Genomic DNA, 20,139 nt, shown 5'->3' with positions numbered 1-20,139 from the left:
TTTTCCCTATTTTCGTTTTCCCTCCTGGGAATAAATTCTCGTCTAGTGTAATCCCTCCTAAAATTTTGTCCTGTCTCTCTCTATTCCTGAGTTTCTCGGTGTCTGTCATTTTCTTGTGACCTTCTTGCTCTTTTTTCCTGTATCCGTGATGCCCTTATTTGTAGGAATTGGCATAAACTATAGATGTCTTTGTAGTTTTGTAGATTGATTTGATCTTCAATTGTGTCATCAAAGTGTTTTGCAATCAACTCTACTAATTGCTCGGATGAATAATTGTATTGCAGATGTTTTGCGTTATTGTACATTTGCAATGCGTATGTTTTTTCTGATATACCCATCCTCTCATGGTATTTCCCATTGTTTGCCAAACAAATTTCTATTCTTATCTACTCTAAATCTTATCTTAAATTACTATATACAATTTGTTTATATTGATATCTTAAAATTTTATTCCGATGGATTTTTTTTATTTATTTTTCTTTGGTTGGGAAAAAAGAAACATAACAATATATATATATATATATATATATATATATATATATATATATATATATATATATAAAATAAAGTTTTATTATTTATTATTTTTTTTACATAACGTGTCAGTCAATAATACCTAACTACTTTATATATATATATATATATATATATATATATATATATATATATATATATATATAACTTAAATTTGGACAATAAATAATCATATATAATAATCCATACAAAACATAATAACTTAACCAGCTTTATAAAAATGAAAATTATTTATTATATTCCAATAATAATTATCATTTTATTCAAATTTTAGTTATCTCATTAGTTATCAATTAATTAAAATTTTAAGAGCTTTATAGCGGTAATTAATTTTTTATTGGTGCATATTAGTATCGTATTATTTGATTTTGCATATATAAAGCGAGTCAAAAACTAAAAGGGTCAGTGTTCGCAAATAATCCTTATTAAAGATGAAGTGCGTAATTTTGGCAGTATTGTTAGTAAGTTTTAATTTTGTAAAATTTTTAACTTTTTTTAAATATAGAATTTCTATTACGACAATAATATTTCAATTATTTTTCAGATAAACTATATATATATATATATATATATATATATATATATCAATATATATATATATATATATATATATATATATATATATATATATATTAATCGTATATCAATCTTCTATAGATGGTTTTATTTAAAACAAAAAGATAATTTACATTTAAATTATTATTGATAATCATGGTTTCTTATAATAAAGAATCTGAAAGAAAAACTTGTCTTACCAACAGACGATTTTCCAAAACTTCAAAAAACCCTTTGATCCTACCAAAAACTGAAAGCAATAATTTTTTTATTTTTAAATATAATAATAATACGCATTATAAAACGGTAAACAATAACTGTGCCTCAGTTAGCTGTAATTTAATTAAGTATAAGTCACAGGGTTTCTTGGAAAATAGAACAAAAATATGGATAAAGAAGTTCTGATTTAACTTGTTAGATTTACAAGCGATGGAGCAACAAAGTTAGTAACACTAGCTACACGCTATAAAAATTATTAGTTTTAAAATATTATTGGACATATATATAGTATATCTTCAATTTATATATTTTCTAGCGGTTTTAAATCACCACATAATATGTGAGTATCAAGGTTCTTTTTTAAATTAGACTTGATCTATTGGAAAATACAGTCAAACCTCGATATAACGGACTACTTGGGGGAACGGTTTGTCCGTTAAAGCCGAAAGTCCGTTATATAAAAATATGTTTAAACTAAATCAAAACACTGTTTTTTAATATATATGTACACTGTATTCAGAATATAAAAAATACAAAATATAAACAAAATTCTATTTAATTGTCTTCGGACATTCGTCGTGAAGTGACGTTGCTGTTGATATCGACGCACTTGCTGTCGGTAATCATGTTTTGAAAAAGGAATAAAGTTTTGTTTGCAATTTCGATGTTTGCTGTTTTTTTATGATCAACTCTCTAAAATGACGAAAATGTGTAGAATACAGTTGAACTTCGTTATCTGATGAATATAATCAATAAATGTTTTTGGAGCATCGAGATGCGTTCTTACCTCTGCTAATTTTATTTTTGGCAGTGTTGTTTTGTCATCTTCTTCGCTAACTTTACTTCCATCCTCACTTTTTAGGTTCATAACTTTATCTGCTATTTCACGTTCAGTCATGCTGTTATATCCAGGGTCACCTTCTCTGGCCCAGGGTCATCTTCTTTAGATCTACTTCTAGCCCTTGTAAAACATCTTCCTCAGCTACATGTTCTCCTGCATTATTATGTATTGTCCTACAGAAATCAGTAACTTCCAACCCTTCTAAATATATGCATCTTGGCCATCAAACAAATTCTTCTAACCATTTTTTAATGTTTGCTCTTTCACCTCCTCCCATTCTGCAGAAAAATTAAAAATTGTTGATTTTAAATTGTAAGACCTTAAGTTTTGCAAGCTACGCTGTCCTCTTGGATATTCGGCATTATCTTTATCGTGCAATACAACCATTACTTAGTCTAAAAACTTGCGATGCATGGGTTAAATAAGTGATGAAGTTAAAGTTGCCATCTTCTGAACGTAGAATATTTTCAGAGGGTTGAACAAGGTCGTTGTCTAAAAGCAATAAACACTTCACCTCTGCTTTCGGCATTCCCAATTTCTTCTCTTGAAATTTTCTCACTGAAGGTACAAATCCTTTGAAAAACCTATTTTGGAAAATATCTAGAAATGTGTCCTCTTATGCTAAATTTTACTGAAATTTTTTGTAAAATACAGTGGTATGGGGCGGTTTAAGCATGTATAATATTAACAGTACGTTTTTATTTTTTTTTCTACATTTGACCGGATTTTTTGTCCGTTATATCCAAAGTCCGTTAAATAGAGGTCCGTTATATCGAGGTTTTACTGTATTCTGTAATGTATTTTCTGTTTAAATTTAAATTTGAATTTATTTTGCTCTTATTTTAACGTACAGCTATTTACTTACCGTTACACGTCATTATCATTGACAGAGATCGAAGTTGACATAGTTGCCAAAGTATAAAAAAATCCTGAATCCATTTTAAATCAAATAGGTCACATAATTATTGCAAAAGTGGATTATACAACAAAACAAATTAATATTTAATGTAAACAAATATAAACAAAACAAGAGTTAAAAAATAATCTTGTTAAAAACAATTTGAGCCGTTTGTATGCGTCGTATTAAAATGTAAAATGGAATACTTAAACAAAAACAACACTTTTTTCTTTACTTATTAACATTAGTCTACACCGCAACTATCAAATAAGTGTTACCAATTTATGCCAAAATATCACCTTCGTTCGAATACAGTTACAGTGTGTTTCGAACAAATGTTTTTCATAAAAACGCTTTATAATGCATTTATACAAATTAAATGAAACATATTATTGTGTATTTCTTTAAGTTAACATTAACAGAAGTCTTTAGATATTATTTCTACGCGTATATAATAAAATATATCTGGTAGCTGTAATGCCAGTGTACTCGGCAAAGTGATTCTAAAAAAGAACACACCTACCGCCTAAATATTTCGTGTTTGTATCATGTGACCTCATGGGCTAAGATGCGGATGACGTGAAACGGTAAGTAAATTAGATGAAATATACTTGTTTAATAGACGCTTTCATAATCCAGCCGATTTTATACCCCGAAAAAAATTCTAGAAACTATAATATTTTGATGTTACATTTAAGTTAATCTTCAATTTGCGACTACCCAAGAGTCCATGGGTTTTAGGCGGGAGGCTTTTCTAAGCTATGCTATTTAATACGATATGTTAAAAAGTTTACCGAAAGTTATAAATAATTTTGGGAAATTTTTAAAAAATTGCTTTTTTGGCTTCGAAACCAATTTTTGTTAATTTAGGTTATAAATATAAAAGTTACTTTTGTTATTTGTTTTATAAGATAATTACTTTAAGCCCAAAATGTAAATAAATATTTTAAAATGCCAAAAATAAACCAATTTTAGCGTTATTTGACGCCATTTTTTAATAGGTTGTACATCGAACTTAAAAAAAAAAACAGAACCATGAATGGAAACATGAGTCAAAAACTTGAATGGAAGCTTGAAAAATCCATTAACAAATTGATATACTGTTGCGTTTAGGAATATATCTATAGACTTGACGAACGTTTGAAATTTTACGTTCGAAACATATTTATTGCTTTTTACCCACAAGCTGAATCTTATTTTAATCGAAAGATTATGATGTAACAACATTAGAGTAAAAGGTTTACCCAAAGATGTCCACGGGAACCTGCTTATTTATAACAATTTTTACACACATACATTTTTTTTTATTTTTAAACCAATTTATTCCTTTTTTAACTACTGTTTTGTTATATTATTTATTTAAACTTAAAACCAAGTGTTTTGGTGGGACGTAAAAGTAAACTAGTTATAACATTTTAAAAATATATTGTACATTATGAAACAACATTCAACATTTTTAGCTTTTAATCGTAAAAGAAATTCCATTAGAATAATTTTCTATAAGCTAAAAATAAGCAGATTCTCGTGGTAACCTTTGGGTAAACTTTTTACTGTATGTTGTAACAGCATCGTATTCTTACGATTAAAACAATATTCAGTTTGTGACGTTCAGAAATTGAACCTGACAAAATTTGAGACGTTATATATTGTTATACGTTATAACATACATATATCTCGAAAAGCAACGGATATCAATTTGTGTATGGATTTTTTAACACTAGAAAGTCGGGCTTAGCATACCTACCTAGAAAGCCCGAAGGGATCATTTTGGCCCCAAGTTCCTAAATCAATAAAAACCAAGTTTAGAATTAACTATTTATTTGGGAATAAACAAAAAATAAAAATAAACAGTTTTAAGAAATTATATAAACTCTTGACGATAGAATTTGATTTAATTTTTTAGTTTCATTTTAAACATTTGGAACACCATACAGTTTGCTGTTTTTGGCATTTGCCAAACATTTCCTTGTTACAGCCGTGGCACTCATTGGAAAATGTGATTTCCTTTACAAAACATTTTTAACTGACATTTTTTTCTTTTTTGGCTAGTAACAGTGCTGGTGGTTGTTAAATCCGGTGGTGCTGGGTATAGTACCAGATTTCGGGAGGCAAGGTATGGAGCCCTTAATTCTTCACACAGCTGAAGAATAAACTTACGACGACTGATTTTACTTCCAGTAACTTCTTTATAAATAATCCATGCATTTATTGCTAACAAGTGTTGAGAATGTTATAAAACACGTGCATTGGCCATCGTCTTGAAGCAACTTTTGTAGTATTAAGACGCGCCATTTGGTCCACTACATCAACCCCGTATTTTGTTTTATTATAAAAACTTACTGTTTAAGGAAGTTTTTTTCCATCGACAGCAACATCCACTGATTAATGTAATGAGCTCAACAAAACCACATTTTTGTGACTCTTTTCTTGGTATGCAGTAAGTGTTATCTTTTCGTCGCTCTGGAATATATGGGTAACATATAATTCTCCATTTTTACTCGTTACGCTTAGAGGAACTTACTTTCTTTCTTGTGATTCAAAGTACCCACAAGACTTGTTGATTTTTTTTGCAATGCCTTGGCCAATTTTAACGATGTAAAGTCGTTATCTGTCGTAACACTTTTGCCCTTTCCCAGTTGATTTTCCATTAACCGCAAAACAACATGTTCACCAACACTTGTATCTTTTTTGCGTAGATGATCAGTGCTAGTATAAGAGTAACCATTTACAATATATTTTGATTCCACGCATGTCAAAAGCCAAAACTTTATGCCAAACTTATCCGGCTTATTTGATATGTACTGTGTGAATGGGCACCTGGCTTTAGAAGGCAGTAGTTGTTCGTCCACAGTAAGGTTTATTCCCGGTTTGTAACATGCACCACTATTTTCTATAAATCCATTCCAAACCGCAGAGGCTAGAGCAAATTTGTCGGTTTTCAATCGTTCAGATCTCGTTTGCTTTATGTCAAATCTGAGATATTTTATAATATCCTTGAATTTGTCTCGTGGCATAGTTTGCCTAAAAATCTGAGGACCTCATACTGTTGACCACAAGCTTTTGGTTGGGTAATTTTTGGCGCCGTAGACTCCTCTTGCGTACATAATAGCAAGGGCAGCCTCCAGTTCTTCCAAAGTTATAGTCCATGTGTCATTTTTCAAACATCGATGTGCTTCTGCAATAGTGCATTCTTTTATATGACGTAACATGCTGTCGTTGATTATTAGATGCCAAGCACTTACCACACAATTGTTCCTCACGTTCCTTTTCGCATACGACGTAGGACCTGATTCCTCTCAATAAATGTTGTGCTGAGCGCGGCGTCCTGTAATGAGTAAACATTCAATGAATATGAAGATACTAAAAATCATAATCTTACCAGGTACTGATCCAGAATCAATAACTTTCCACGTTGTTCCGTCTTTCGATTGTTCGGCGTCTCCGATTGAAATAGTTTTTCCTTGTTGACCTCTTTTTCTCTTGTGACTTGGCTTAGATGCACTTGGATTCAAGATAAAATTAGCTGACTCGTGCTGTTGAGTTGTACAAGCAGTGTTTACATAAATTGGTGAGTCTTGTACAATAAAACTTTCTAACTGCTCTGAAGCATCAGAGTCACTTGAATCATTATTTTGTGGTGGTACGTATTGTTCATCGTCTGACTCATTATTTTCTGCAAATTCAGATTCACCTCCCGAAACATCTTCTTGTATTTTTCGTATTTCTTCAAGAAGTTCAAGCTCTGATAGTCCACGACGAGACATCTTTACAGTCGTCTTGAATTTTCACAATTGAACGAATGTTTCAATATTCTAGAAACGAGAGTCAGCTGAACCTAATAAACCGCTCAATAAACAAAATACTTTCAAGGAACAAACAGTATGTAACAAAATACCTTCTAGGAATAAACGTACATAAACATAATTTTATCTATCCAACAGACTATCCACATATTAAAAGAAATCGTCAAATTTCCAAGAAAACGATAATAATTAATACAGGGCCAGTTTGGCCCCTTCAGACTTTTATGGTAGGTTTGTTAGAAAATCCATTTAATAAATAAATAAATAAAATTTAGTAAACAATATTTTTTGCGTTAAATTATTCTTTGTATCAAAATATTAAAAGTCATAAAATATGAAATTATTATTGTGTCAAATAAAAGAACTACAATAACTTCAAATCGCAACAGGGGCCAAATTGGCCCCTCCGACTTTCTAGTGTTAAACTGACTTTTGCATTACTTTTTGGCATTTTTAATTGTGCATTTGCATTTTACGCTTAAAGTAAGCATTTTATGTAAACAAACAGGTTCAAAAAGTTCCCGTACAAAAATGTTTCGTAAACTTTTAAAAATATATTAGCATCATAATATAGCGAATAAAACAAGTTTCCGCTTGTGGGTACAAAATCGACCGTTTTCGACAAAGGCCACCCGACTATTTAAATTAATTGCTAATTCATGATTTTCACTCCACGACTTAACAAACTAACTTGAAATTTGTTGCACTTTGACACTGTTTGACTAACTCTAGATATATTTTAGGTAAAAACGCAAAAACACTATAAAAAACAGCACATAAAACACTTAGAGAAGAAAAGACATAAATAATAAACAAAATAATTCCAAACAACTTAGACACATCCCGACAACACCACCGAACTATCGTGACCCACAACGTTGAGCCCGACGATCGGTGTGTGTGTAGGCTTGTTGACCGACAAAAATAGTAGTTGTACTCGACGGCAGGGCCAACCGATTTGCTTGTATAATCGCGACATCCCGATAGTTGACTTCTCCATAGTCGACTTGTCGAGTCGGAACATGGCAACTATTTTTGTCAGACAAAAAGCCTACACCACATAAACCAACCATTATGCTCAACGCTGTCGAACCCAATGTTGTCGGTCATTACAGTTGGGTGGTCTTGTCGGGACGTGTGTGGTAACGAAATAAAAAAATAATAAAAAGTGATCTAAGAAAAGTATAAACATCAAATTGTTTTCCATCGTTGTCCACACAAAGATGTAATCTTTGGCGCGTAGACATAACAGCTGCTTCAATCTCAGATGTTGATAAACTCTTTATTGCGTTTATAATGCGGTGAGTTTGGTTCACTAAGTCCTTTAATCTTCCCCACAGATAAAAGTCTAGACATGTTAAGTCTGGAGATCTAGCTGGCCATGAAAATATACTTCCCCTTCCAATCCATTTATTTGAATAACTTGCATACAAATAATCTCGAACTCGTCTGGAAAAGTACGCAGGACACCCGTCATGTTCTAATATCATATCTCTTCTTAGACATGAAGACTCCATCTACCTTGAACCTGCACCCAATAATGCATATTATGCAGATTAACACCACCGGCAATATTAAACCTAGCCTCGTCTGTCCACAAAATCTTTGACACGATATGCGGTTGTTCTTCTAGCAGACCTAACATCCAATTGCAATAATCCAGCCTTGCATCAAAATCTCCCTCATGTAAAGCTTGGTGGAGAACTACATGATAAGGATGCAGTCTAAAAAACAGAACAACAAATATTGGTGAAAAAAAAACTATATTTACTAAAACTTAAAAAAGCTTGAAAAATCCACAATTGTTTTACAAGATAAATCGTGCATAATTATATTTAAGAAAATGATAAAAGGATAAACCGTGTTGCCGTTTTTATTAGAATAATAAAATAACAGTTGAATCTAAAGTTTAAAGGGAATTCTAAGTTTCTGACCTAAACGCTCATTTTATAATATGAAAAACCAAACTGTGATATTTTAAAATGCTTAGAACAGTAATTTTGGGTATGTTTAATTCCATACAGATTTGCCGTCTACTTATATGTGGATTCTGTTGAATTAAAGCAAGACCATTGATTGAATTATCTTCGGTCATACCTCTACTACGTCGTTTAAAACAAAAACGATAAAAACTTTCTCTTAATCTTCTTGCCTTTCTTTCAAATACTTCTTTGCCATAATGTCTCCTGTCAGGATATCTTACAGAATATATACGTGAGGCAATAGCGGCATTTTGGTGACATTCGAAATAAACTCCAATCATATCATACAATTCTGCATTTGATATACTCATCACGAATTATTAGTACTGATAATTAATTACTTATATTACCAATATTAATATTTATTGAAAAAAGCGCAATCATTAATTCGAATTATAATATAACACTTCTTAACAATGTTTTAACTGCTGTTAATAAATAAACAATATTAACTACCCGTCAAATCCATTGTCGTAGCCTACTTAGTTTCGAAAAAACTATTTTTAATCATATGAAATAACAATGGTCAAAATAGGTAACATTAAGATTATTCTGCTATAAAAAAATTTGAAAGTACCTACTGACTTATTTTTAATTTAATTTATAATACAGGGTGAGTCCATACTATACTTACTTATGTTTATGCATTTTTATTCATATCTCGAGTTCGACAAAAGCTATTACCATGCGTTTTGCGACCTTTTTTTACGAATTTAATTCAGTTTCATTATAATTTACAATAAAAAGGTGTTTCCATTAAACATTTTGAAGAAAAACAGATTTTAATTTTTTCTATTCGAAAGTACCCTCTATCTATGACAATTAAAACTAAATGCAATTATTTTATAGCAGATGCAAATTAATTTATCCACACTCTTTCTAATGACACTAATTTCGTTAAAATCGGTTGATCCAAACCAAAGTTATAGGTATTTATCCACAAATACTTTCCCACTATCCCCCACACTTTATTAAAAAAAATACAAAAAAAGTACTTAAACAACTTTGTGCAGATTTAGGCCTCCTTCTAGTTTACTTATTTAACACTTGGGAAAATTGGGCATATTTCCAAAAAAACTGATTTTCAAAGTTTTCTTCACAGGTTACTCCCCCTGGCGGTTAACCCAGAAACTTGAAAGTTATTTCCAGCGATTTCTCTTGGCCACTCTTACTAAGAAATTTTTTCTCCTAAAGTTATAACATGAATAGTTTCTGATATATAGCCGAGAGATCGGCTTATTGGACCACCCGGTACAGTCTTTTTTGTGTTTTTCAATGAAATATTTTAACATAGAAACATCTTAAAGGAAAATTTTCTCTATTTTTCTATCAAATGAACTATCTATCTATCAATGAATCACAACGCTAGAAACGTAACGCTATTATCTCTCAACTGGTGACGTTGGGTCTAACCCTACCCCAACTATTTAGAATCATAAAAAAACTAATAAAAACATTAATTGTGTCATAGAAAAACTAAAAACAGTTTTAATAGAATTTTAATAAAAAAATTAAAATATTATTTTGAAATAATTTTAACTTTAAATAAAAATAGAAGTAAATTTGATCATAGGTTAAAAATTATCAAGAAATTTGGACTCTATAGATTATTTATAAAAAATTAGGCGAAAAAAAAATAAAATTTGAACAACACTCGTTTAAAAATTAACTTGAAATGTACGCCTTAGACATATTATCATTAAAATATAAAATATAATGTTTAACAAAAAAGTTTACAGTTCACTGTACGTTCTAAAAAAATTCGTACCATAAAACTTATTCACGTTTTTCAGAGTTTTTTATTCTTGGTCCTAGGAAATTTTCCACATCGTCTTTTTGTATTATCTGCGAGAATAATCGTCAATACTAGGATTGGTTCTTTTAAAATAGAACTAATTATTGATACGATACTCTCTCGGCAAATGATACTTGGTCAATAATCGTCTTATATGTGGTGTTATTAGACCAAATCTTTCATGCATTGAAATCTTACATAAGATTTACATACAGTTATTCTGGTTTGTACAAGTGTATAACACATATGAGTTTACAAGAGATATATGTAGCAACTGATAAACAATATCCATAGGCCATCTTCTTGTTTTTCGAGAAGTCCAAAAAGACTCACATTTTTGATCCAAATTATCTATTCCCCTATTGTGTTATTGCAGAGTTGGATCATCTCGAGTTTTTCAATTTAACTATAAATTAATTCAGATCTATGCATAGATTAATTAATTGTTACAGCAATATTTCGTTGAGGCGAATATGAAAAATTTGATATGAATGTTTCTTTTAAATCCATAGATCTGAATAAAAAAATTGGCTACAAGTTTCTGGTTTGTTCTTGGAGATTGTTTTCACGGATATGTAATTTTTTAGCAAATAACTCTTTAACAACCCAGATAGAGCTGACTCAATTATCCGCAGTAATATTTCTACCGCTTCCAAAAGTTGGCTTTGGAAGTCGAAGTACTGATTAGGTAGGAATTGAAAAAAAAATTTCTTGATCTGAGAATCCTTCTCCATCACTACCTCTATCAGTGTATATATACGCATTACATACATAAGAGGTTCGAGCATCACAAATGGTGATTACTTTTTCTTCTTCTTCATGTGCCTTGTCCGTTCCGAACGTTGGCAATCAACATGGCTATTCTGACTTTGTTTACGGCAGATCTGAATAGTTCAGCAGATGACAATCCGAATCATTGCCGCAAGTTTTGGAGCCACGAGTGTCTTCTCCTCCCTGGGCCCCTTCTGCTGTCTATTTTCCCTTGAACGATCAGTTGTAGTACTCTATATTTATTATGTCTCATAACGTGACCCAAGTATTCCAACTTTCTTTTCTTTATAGTTATTCCTACCTCTCTCTCTTTACCTATCCGGCGTAGTACCTCTTCGTTGGTCACGTGCTCAGTCCAGGATATACGTAATATACGTCGGTAAGCCCACATTTCTGATTACTGTGGTGATTACTTATACACTATATTTATTGGTTTGTTTGGACATATATATATTTTTAATTTGCACCTTCTTCTAAATCCAAATAACATTTCGTTAATGCATGCAAAATCATTAACGCAGTAATTTGTTTGCGAGTTCTCGATAATTCTATTAAAAACACACGATATGGATGCCTATCTACTTTTACTTTTCCTTTCCTTACTGGATTGTGGGTGTTTAGGTCTTAGATATTGCTTCATGTTCTGTTTTATCGATATCTGGTTATTCTATATTATCTTTATTTTTATATTTTTGCCTTGCCAAGGCCAATATTTCATTTGCCCTTTTTATTACTTAGTCTATCACATCATCAGTGAAAATACATCGCCTAACCCTTGTTGGATTTTGATGAGCCAACAATTTTACAGCAAATCTAAGACCAGGTAAATGCCTTACCAAAACAATTCAATCAGAATCAGAATTCAAGTTTCTTCTCAATAAGAGACTTTTACTCGTACTGACCATTTTCTGGAAAAAATAATTTATGTAAATATTGCATTCATAGTGACGTGGGGTTGCTGCGGACCCCTGCGTATGTACCGTAAGAGCATACCTGTACTTGATGACGTTTGCACTGTTTACGAAAGACTGACAAAGTAATACATATTCCAAAGTTTGTGCGTTTTGTTAAATGCGCAATAGTTTTACAACTAAACCTCTCTGGAGTACTGAGTAGCACCGCGACACATATACATGCATATATATATATATATATATATATATATATATATATATATATATATATATATATATATGTTTATATAATATATTCAATGGTTGAATAGCAGAGGTTTTATCGGTCAATAATTGATTTATTCGAATACGTTTCGCTAAGCATCATCAGTTCAGTACAAACGAAAAAGATTTTAGAATATAAGTAAACAAGTAACAGGGTTCATACTTACAAAACCAATTTGTAGGGTTTTTAGATGTTATAAAAACTCTACGATCATTTAACATTAAAGATTAACAACTAAACGAGAGAAACGAAACAAAAAAATACAAGAAAAACTGTAAGATCACTAGTTCATTTGATTTTAACCGATGGCTTCATTTGAATGTTGGTTTAAGCTCTTTCGAGGGTCAAACTCCACTAATCTTTTCGATTATTTTCTATCAGCTCTAGGATGTCATAATTTTCACATGTGGCTTATTGTCGTACATGTGTTTCTCTGGAATGTAGTAAGCAGGTACGATTCTTGAGGGAATTAGCGGGCGGAACGGGGACAGACCTTTTTTAAAAAACGATTCATTTATTCCTTTTTCTTTAAAAAACAATCAAACAAAAAAAAATGGATTCCATTTATATTCCATATATAATGTGAAAGGATAATGCGAGTGAATAATAAAAGTAAAATGTAATGGCATATATTTGCTGGCAATATCGATGGAAGGCAACCGTATATACGTATTTCTGACTGTTGGTCGTACTCAGTACGGTACAGCCAATTTAGAAAACGAGTATGTCAACTTCTTGGGAAAGAATCACTACCGGAGCAATGCGAATAATTTGTGACATTAAAGTTAGAAGACCGTGATGGTTTCCAGCGAACAACTAGCAATAACCATGGAGGAAGCTACAGCTACCTGGAGATAGAAATGCCAAACGTTGAAACGTTTAAAACAAATGGAAAAAGATGCGAGTGAATAATAGAAGTAAAATGTAATGGCATATCTCGAAAAACAAAAAACCAAAAAAGGTATATCGATGGAAGGCAACCGTATACACGTATTTCTGACTATTGGTCGTCTTCAGTACGGTACAGCCATAAAACAGGAGCATGTTAACTTGGGAAAGGATCACTACAGGAGCAATGCGACCAATTAGAGTTAGAAGACCCTGATGATTTCCAGGAAAACAACTTAGTGACTGACCTAGCGTCAGATAAAATTAAATTATTAGATGAATTTTTCATAAAGTAACAAAAAACAAAATTTGTTTAATTTAATATGTTTTGTATTTTGAAAACGATTTTCGAAGTAAACATTGAAACGTCAAAAAATAAACTTATTTTAAACTTAAATTGTAGCTTATTCCCAATACAAAAAGTAATTGTATTGCATATTTATTGTGTTGTATATTAATGTATGATTGAAGAAGATTTGTCTCAGAGTTTCTTAATCCTCTATTGTTGGTATATTTTTGTTGTTGACTTCTTCTTCCAATATTGGCAACCGTAGCCTGCTATATTTTGCTGATCTTTGTTTGCTACACATTTTTCTACGTTTATTGTCCCAGGCATGTTTTAATATCTTTGATATGTCGAAGTCCCTGTTATTGATATATGTTTATGCTCGGTTATCTTGACACTTAGTGGTCTTGCTGTTTCTTTCACATAGAAATGCCTCACAGGGTATTTTATAGATGTAATTCTTTGATCTCTCGTGTGTGTTGTTAAGTTCGATTTTAGACTAGAAAGTCCTGAGTGTAATAGTTGTTTAGACATAGGCTAGCATGGGCAGGATTTAGAAAACTTAGTTGGATACTTAAGTACCGCAAATTATCCCAATACTTGAGGAGCAAAGTGTTCAACCAATGCATCCTTTCTATCATGACATATGGATGTCAAACCTGGACCCTAACCAAGGCAAACATAAATAAACTAGCCACAACAGAAAGAACAATGGAAAGAGCAATGTTAGGTATACGATTGTCAGATAAAAAGAGGAACTACTGGGTAAGATCCAAAACAAAAGTCGAGGACATAGCAACAAAAATTGCCAAAATTAAATGGAGCTTCGCGGGCCACACTGCAAGACAAAAAGACCAACGTTGGAATACTACAATACAACATTGGAGACCTTACAAAAGTAAACGACTAAGAGGAAGACCACAGATGAGATGAGTTGATGATATGGGGATGATATTAAAAGAATAGCCAGAAGAAATTGGAAATATGTTGCTTAGGATAGAGACCAATGGAAGGAGTTGGGAGAGGAATATGTCCAAACATGGACGACAGAAGGCTAAGAAAAAGAAGAAAAAGTAACAGTTGTTTTAAATGTTGTTGTGATAACCGATACATTCAGTTTAGTTTTTGTTAGCCGTCATTGTCAATGTATATTTTAAGTTTTCTCCACTGGCTCATTAATGAAAAGGTTGGTGATATCAATACTGACTAGCATATTTTTGTAATTGAAATCTACTTCTGATAGTTTTTGTTTGAACTGTTATGATTTGTGTAAGCATAAAGTGATATTGTGTGATAGATATTGTTTTATATCTACGAAGAACTTAGACAGTCTGTTGCAAAGAGAACTCACGCTGCTGCAAATAAGTTTGAGGGATGGATTTTCCTTATGGAATTTTGGCACTCCGTATATGTATGGTGTACTATTGTAGTGTGGTGTTAATGTTCTTTTTTAGTAGAATGTCAGATGTTCTTTGAATTTGTGCAGTGCTTTATATATTTTGTTTACCAGTGATTTTGTTAAATTTTTTTTTGTTTGGTGTAAGTTCTATCTGTGACCAATTCTTGAATATTCTTTATATTTGGATATTTGTTTTTGTCCATAAATACAGTTGCGTTACCGTTGTTGATGCAGCTGGTAATATTACTAAAGTCTTTTTTTTAAGCTTAGATGACTTTGAGTTTCTCTTTACTAATGTTTGCTTTTGACTTTTCTCTAATTTTTATTGTATATAATAAGCACGTTGTGTACTTCGGTCGTTTTATATATAGTTTCAGAACCTTGCGTAATAGGTACCCAAATTATTGGTAGACCTACTTTAAATAGCAAAGTAGCAATTGTTGTAGTGTATAGACTATTTTTTTTAATTTGTGGTATTATCGAAAATTCATTTTTAGGTTTTTTCCTTCGCCACAATCTACGCAGTACCAGTGGATATCGACGAAGATTTATTGAGAAGAATTGTATTGCAAATTCAGGGACCAAACAATGGTAACAAAAACCAAATTTACCATGACGTTAATAGTATACCATGGTTCAGACCACACCAACCACAAGTGATACCACAATTCAGACCAAAGCAACCACTTTGGTTTAAACCCAACCCACCACAAGTGTTACCCATAAGATGTCGATGGGTTAATGGCTATCTAATATGCTAATGATAACCTAGTAAATAAATTTTAGTCACATGGTCAAACAACTTTGATTATGATTATTATACCATGTGATTACAATAAATCATTATAATTAAATCGTGTGTATTCTTTATTTTAAATAAATAAATAGGATTCAATTCGTTAGGTCTAAAGCTTACAGCAAAACTTAAAAAAAAGGTTTTAAAACCCAGTGTGATGTGAATATAGGTCAATAACGAGAAATATTGTGTCTCTTATGTAGATAATACACGAACAAGATTTAAGAAGTCTTTTTATAGTTTTCACAGACACGAAAAAATTCTACAAACCACAGGGTTACATTCCCTGGTGCGTTAGTGTATGCTAATGATGTATTGTTAGTAGGAAATACTAAAAGCGAGTATAAACAAAAACTGATTTTTACTACAAAGAAGAGAAGCAAAACAAATAATAAATAAAAAAATTTTCATGTGCTTAAATAATTTAATTTTTTTAACATAAAATGAATTGTTGGAAATAGTTTAAAAAGCATCTTTAAATTGAGACATTACCCACTACAAAAAGAATTTATTCTGCTGACAAACTAAAGCTGAAAGAATACAACTTCATAAATACACACACATGCTTTGTCATGGATTTAATCCATATCAGAAGAGCTAAAATATTGGTGTAAACTTCATAAGTCGATTCGTAAAAGGAGCTGAAAACGTTACGGCAAATGCTTTGTCACAGATTAAAATCATAGAAGAACTAAAACGACTAAACGAAGCAAATTGATGTCAAACAGAGCATAAGCTAAGAGTCAAGAAGAAATACAAAATTCAAAGGACGAAAGGACTGATCAACCTGATTTCATCTAAATGTTGAAATTCGTGAAAAATGTCATTTTAATGAGAAAAATAGATATTAACAAATACGAAGAATTGGACTTAAAGTCTGATTATGTACGTATAAAAAACAATACACTATATAATAAAGAAAATATTATTTGTCTGATTCGTGATTTCCAATCAACGTCAGAATTGCAAGCGTCGTTGAGAGACTCGTAGATGAAAAGTTTAAAAAAAAGTCTTGAAACAATCTATGTATAAAAATTCAAAAAAAGTTCTTAGGAAATAAATCAGTAAGTAGTGCTGGAAATGGTAATATTCAAAATTGTGCAGATGTCAATGGTAGCGATGCATTTTTTGGGAGATAGCGGACAAGACGCGAAGAGTCAAAAATATTATTAAATATATTGTACCTGAAAACCATTTTAGTGAATCTAACATACGTGCTGAACACAATAGAAATAAGGTCCAAGGAATTCTCAATAAAATAGGGGTAACGAACAGCACCTTTAAAGATTTTCGTATTGGTCGACTAACAGATAAACCAAGACCTCCTAAAATCGCGTTTAATGATTCAGCAATAGTTATCTGATGTTTAAAACATTGTGGAAATTTAATGGGTTCTAATTTACGCACTGGAGCTGATCATACCCCTTTACAACGTCAGAAAGTAAAGGCTGTTTATCAGGAGTTAGAATGCAGAAAAACATGGGGCAAGCATGACTTAAAGATGAAGTACTTTAATGGGGTACCCAAAATCATTGTAAGTAAATCCAATAATTCAAAAAACGATCATTGAGCTTATATTTTCAGAATGTTGGCGGTATGTGCACTAAACTTCAAAATTTCAGACATGCTGTGAGTCTCTGTAGTTATGATGTTATTATTATTATTGAAATATGGCTTCCATCTAGAATCTTAGATGCTGAATTTTGATTGAGTGACTTTAATGTATATAGACATGACAGGGACCCTCAAACTAGTTAAAAGACTTGTGGTGTTCTTATTGCTGTTCATAAGCGCCTTCATTCAATGATGGTTAGGCCTATCGACTCCTTCGTGGAACGTATTTTACACAGGTAATGTGTGGCACAAAAAAGTTAGTCATTGGTGCTATATAAGTTCCTCCACTGTCATCTGGGTCAGTATATGAGGAGCATTCCACCTGTATGTTGGAATTAGGGGATAGATTCAGTAATTGTGAATTTTGTATTTGTGGTGATTACAACCTACCTGAGGCATCCTGGGATAATCTTAATAATGGTGTTAGAGTTAGGTCTTCGCATCACTTTCCAGCAAACATTATTTGTACTTGCTACAATTTTTAAAATATGTTACACTTTGCCTTTTTTAGATCTAGTTTTCTCTATTTATATGGATAGAGTTATGTTGATTTCAACTAATATTCTATTGAACACTTCGCAACATCAATCAGCTTATATAATTTTGTTACATGCAGCCAATTAAAATTTGTTTCTTAATATGATGTCTTCTATCATGATTTTAAAAAATGTAATTATCAAGTTTTAAATAAATCTTTTTTCTTTTTCTTCTTTTTCTTCTTTTCAGTACCCTGTCCGATTATCAAACGTTGGCGATCATATTGGCAATAATAACTTTGTTTACGGCGGCTCTAAATAAATTAGAGGTGGTCTCTTGATACCATTCTCGGAGATTTCGGAGCCAGGTTGTTCTTCGTCGGTCTGGGTCTCTCATTATGGCGATCTTACCCTGTATTATGAGGTATAGAAGGTTATACCTCTCTGGATGTCTCATTACATGACCGAAATTTCAAATTTTTATCGTTTTTGTTATTTCTGTACTCTTTTTCAGTCGATGTAAAACTATTTCATTTCTTATTCGATCAACCCAATTTATCCGCAATACTCGTTGATAAATCCACATCTCAAAGGCCTCAAATTTTTTCATTAATGTCTCTGTAAGGGTCCAGTTCTCCATACCATACAGCAATATGGAGAATATGTAGCAGCGTATTAATCTGATTTTAAGGTTTAATGTAATATCTCAATTAATTAGAATTTTCTCTAATTTATAGAAATCGGCTTTGGCTTTTTAAATGCGTATTTAAATAAATATTCAGCCTCAATTCCTTGGAACAAGGTATTCGATGAATCAGATATTATTTGCTGCATAAAACATTTTTACCATATTTTATATAATGCCATCAATATGTTTGTTCCTATCAAACGGTTTTAATCATTGAACTTTCCAGTTTGGTTTTTGCGAGAATTAATTGGGCTTGTCATACAGAAAAAAATAGCTCACAGGCACACTAGAAAAGATGTAAATCATTACAAGCAGTATTTTATAAGAACTAGTTAGAGAATATTCAAGCAAATTTTTCAAGTATTTCCCGCTCTTTTTGGAGACATGTTAGTGCTACACGTGGGTCTAGTGCTTATTCTAATGTAATTTCTAATAAAGGTGCGGATGTAATAGCTCAGAATGGTGATGAAATAGTCAATCTATTTGCCACTTATTTTTCAGGTACATATAATGATAGTGAGTATAATTTACCTAATTTTAAATTGGGTTATAAAGTGGATTTCCAGATTTAAAAATTTAGTCTGACTGATGTTTTCGAGGGGATTATGAGTTCAAAAACCACATATTCTTCAAGGCCTGATGATATACCTGCAGCACTTGTTAAAAACTGTATTTTTCCCTCTGTAAACCTTTACAACAAATTTTCAATTTATCATTGTGATCATCTGTATTTCCACGATATTGGAAAAACAGTTTTCTTACACGTATCTATAAATCTGGCAAACGTGAGTGTGTTAACAATTATAGAATTATACCTATTCTATTCAGTCAGCAATCATGAAACTTATTGATAAATTGCTATCAATAAATCTCACCTGGGCTTGCACGTACATAATTATTAATGAACATACATTTTCTAAGAGGAAGTCAACCGTAACACACCTTGTGAATTACCAACAATACGTGTTAGGTACATTTGAGAATAAAATTCAGGTCGACAGCATTTACACTGATTTCTAAAAGGCCTTTAACCAGGTTAATTATAACCTTTTGGTCCACAAACTTCATGCTTCTTGGTTTGGTGACCCTATCGTTAATTGGAATAAAAGTTTTTTGATGGAACGTACACAGCAAGTTCGTAGCAACAACTATATTTCAAAAGAATTCCATTGCTGTTCTGGTGTCCCACAAGGGTCTCATTTTGGTCCCTTGTTTTTTGACTTATTCATTAACGATATTGGTAAGGTTATCAAAAACTCACATTTTCTGCTATTTGCTGATGATTTTAAGTTATTATGTACATGATAAATCGGATAGAGATCTCTTGCAAGATGATTTAAATAGTATATTTTTATGGTCGAAACAAAATGGTTTAAGCTTAAATCCAACTAAATTTCATGATCTATCACATACTG

General features: G+C 31.7%; 1 long non-coding RNA gene across 1 annotated transcript; it reads left to right on the top strand.

Moving 5' to 3' along the window:
- Positions 1–764: 764 nt before the first annotated feature.
- LOC140438648 (uncharacterized) lies at positions 765–16,004 on the top strand. The gene is made up of 2 exons (XR_011950567.1): positions 765–995; positions 15,648–16,004. It is a non-coding gene; the product is annotated as an uncharacterized lncRNA (long non-coding RNA).
- The last annotated feature ends 4,135 nt before the right edge of the window (positions 16,005–20,139 follow it).

The sequence above is a fragment of the Diabrotica undecimpunctata genome, chromosome 1, assembly GCF_040954645.1.
Source record: "Diabrotica undecimpunctata isolate CICGRU chromosome 1, icDiaUnde3, whole genome shotgun sequence".
Taxonomy (NCBI): Eukaryota; Metazoa; Arthropoda; class Insecta; order Coleoptera; family Chrysomelidae; genus Diabrotica; species Diabrotica undecimpunctata.
This window is presented reverse-complemented; position numbering and strand designations above follow the sequence as displayed.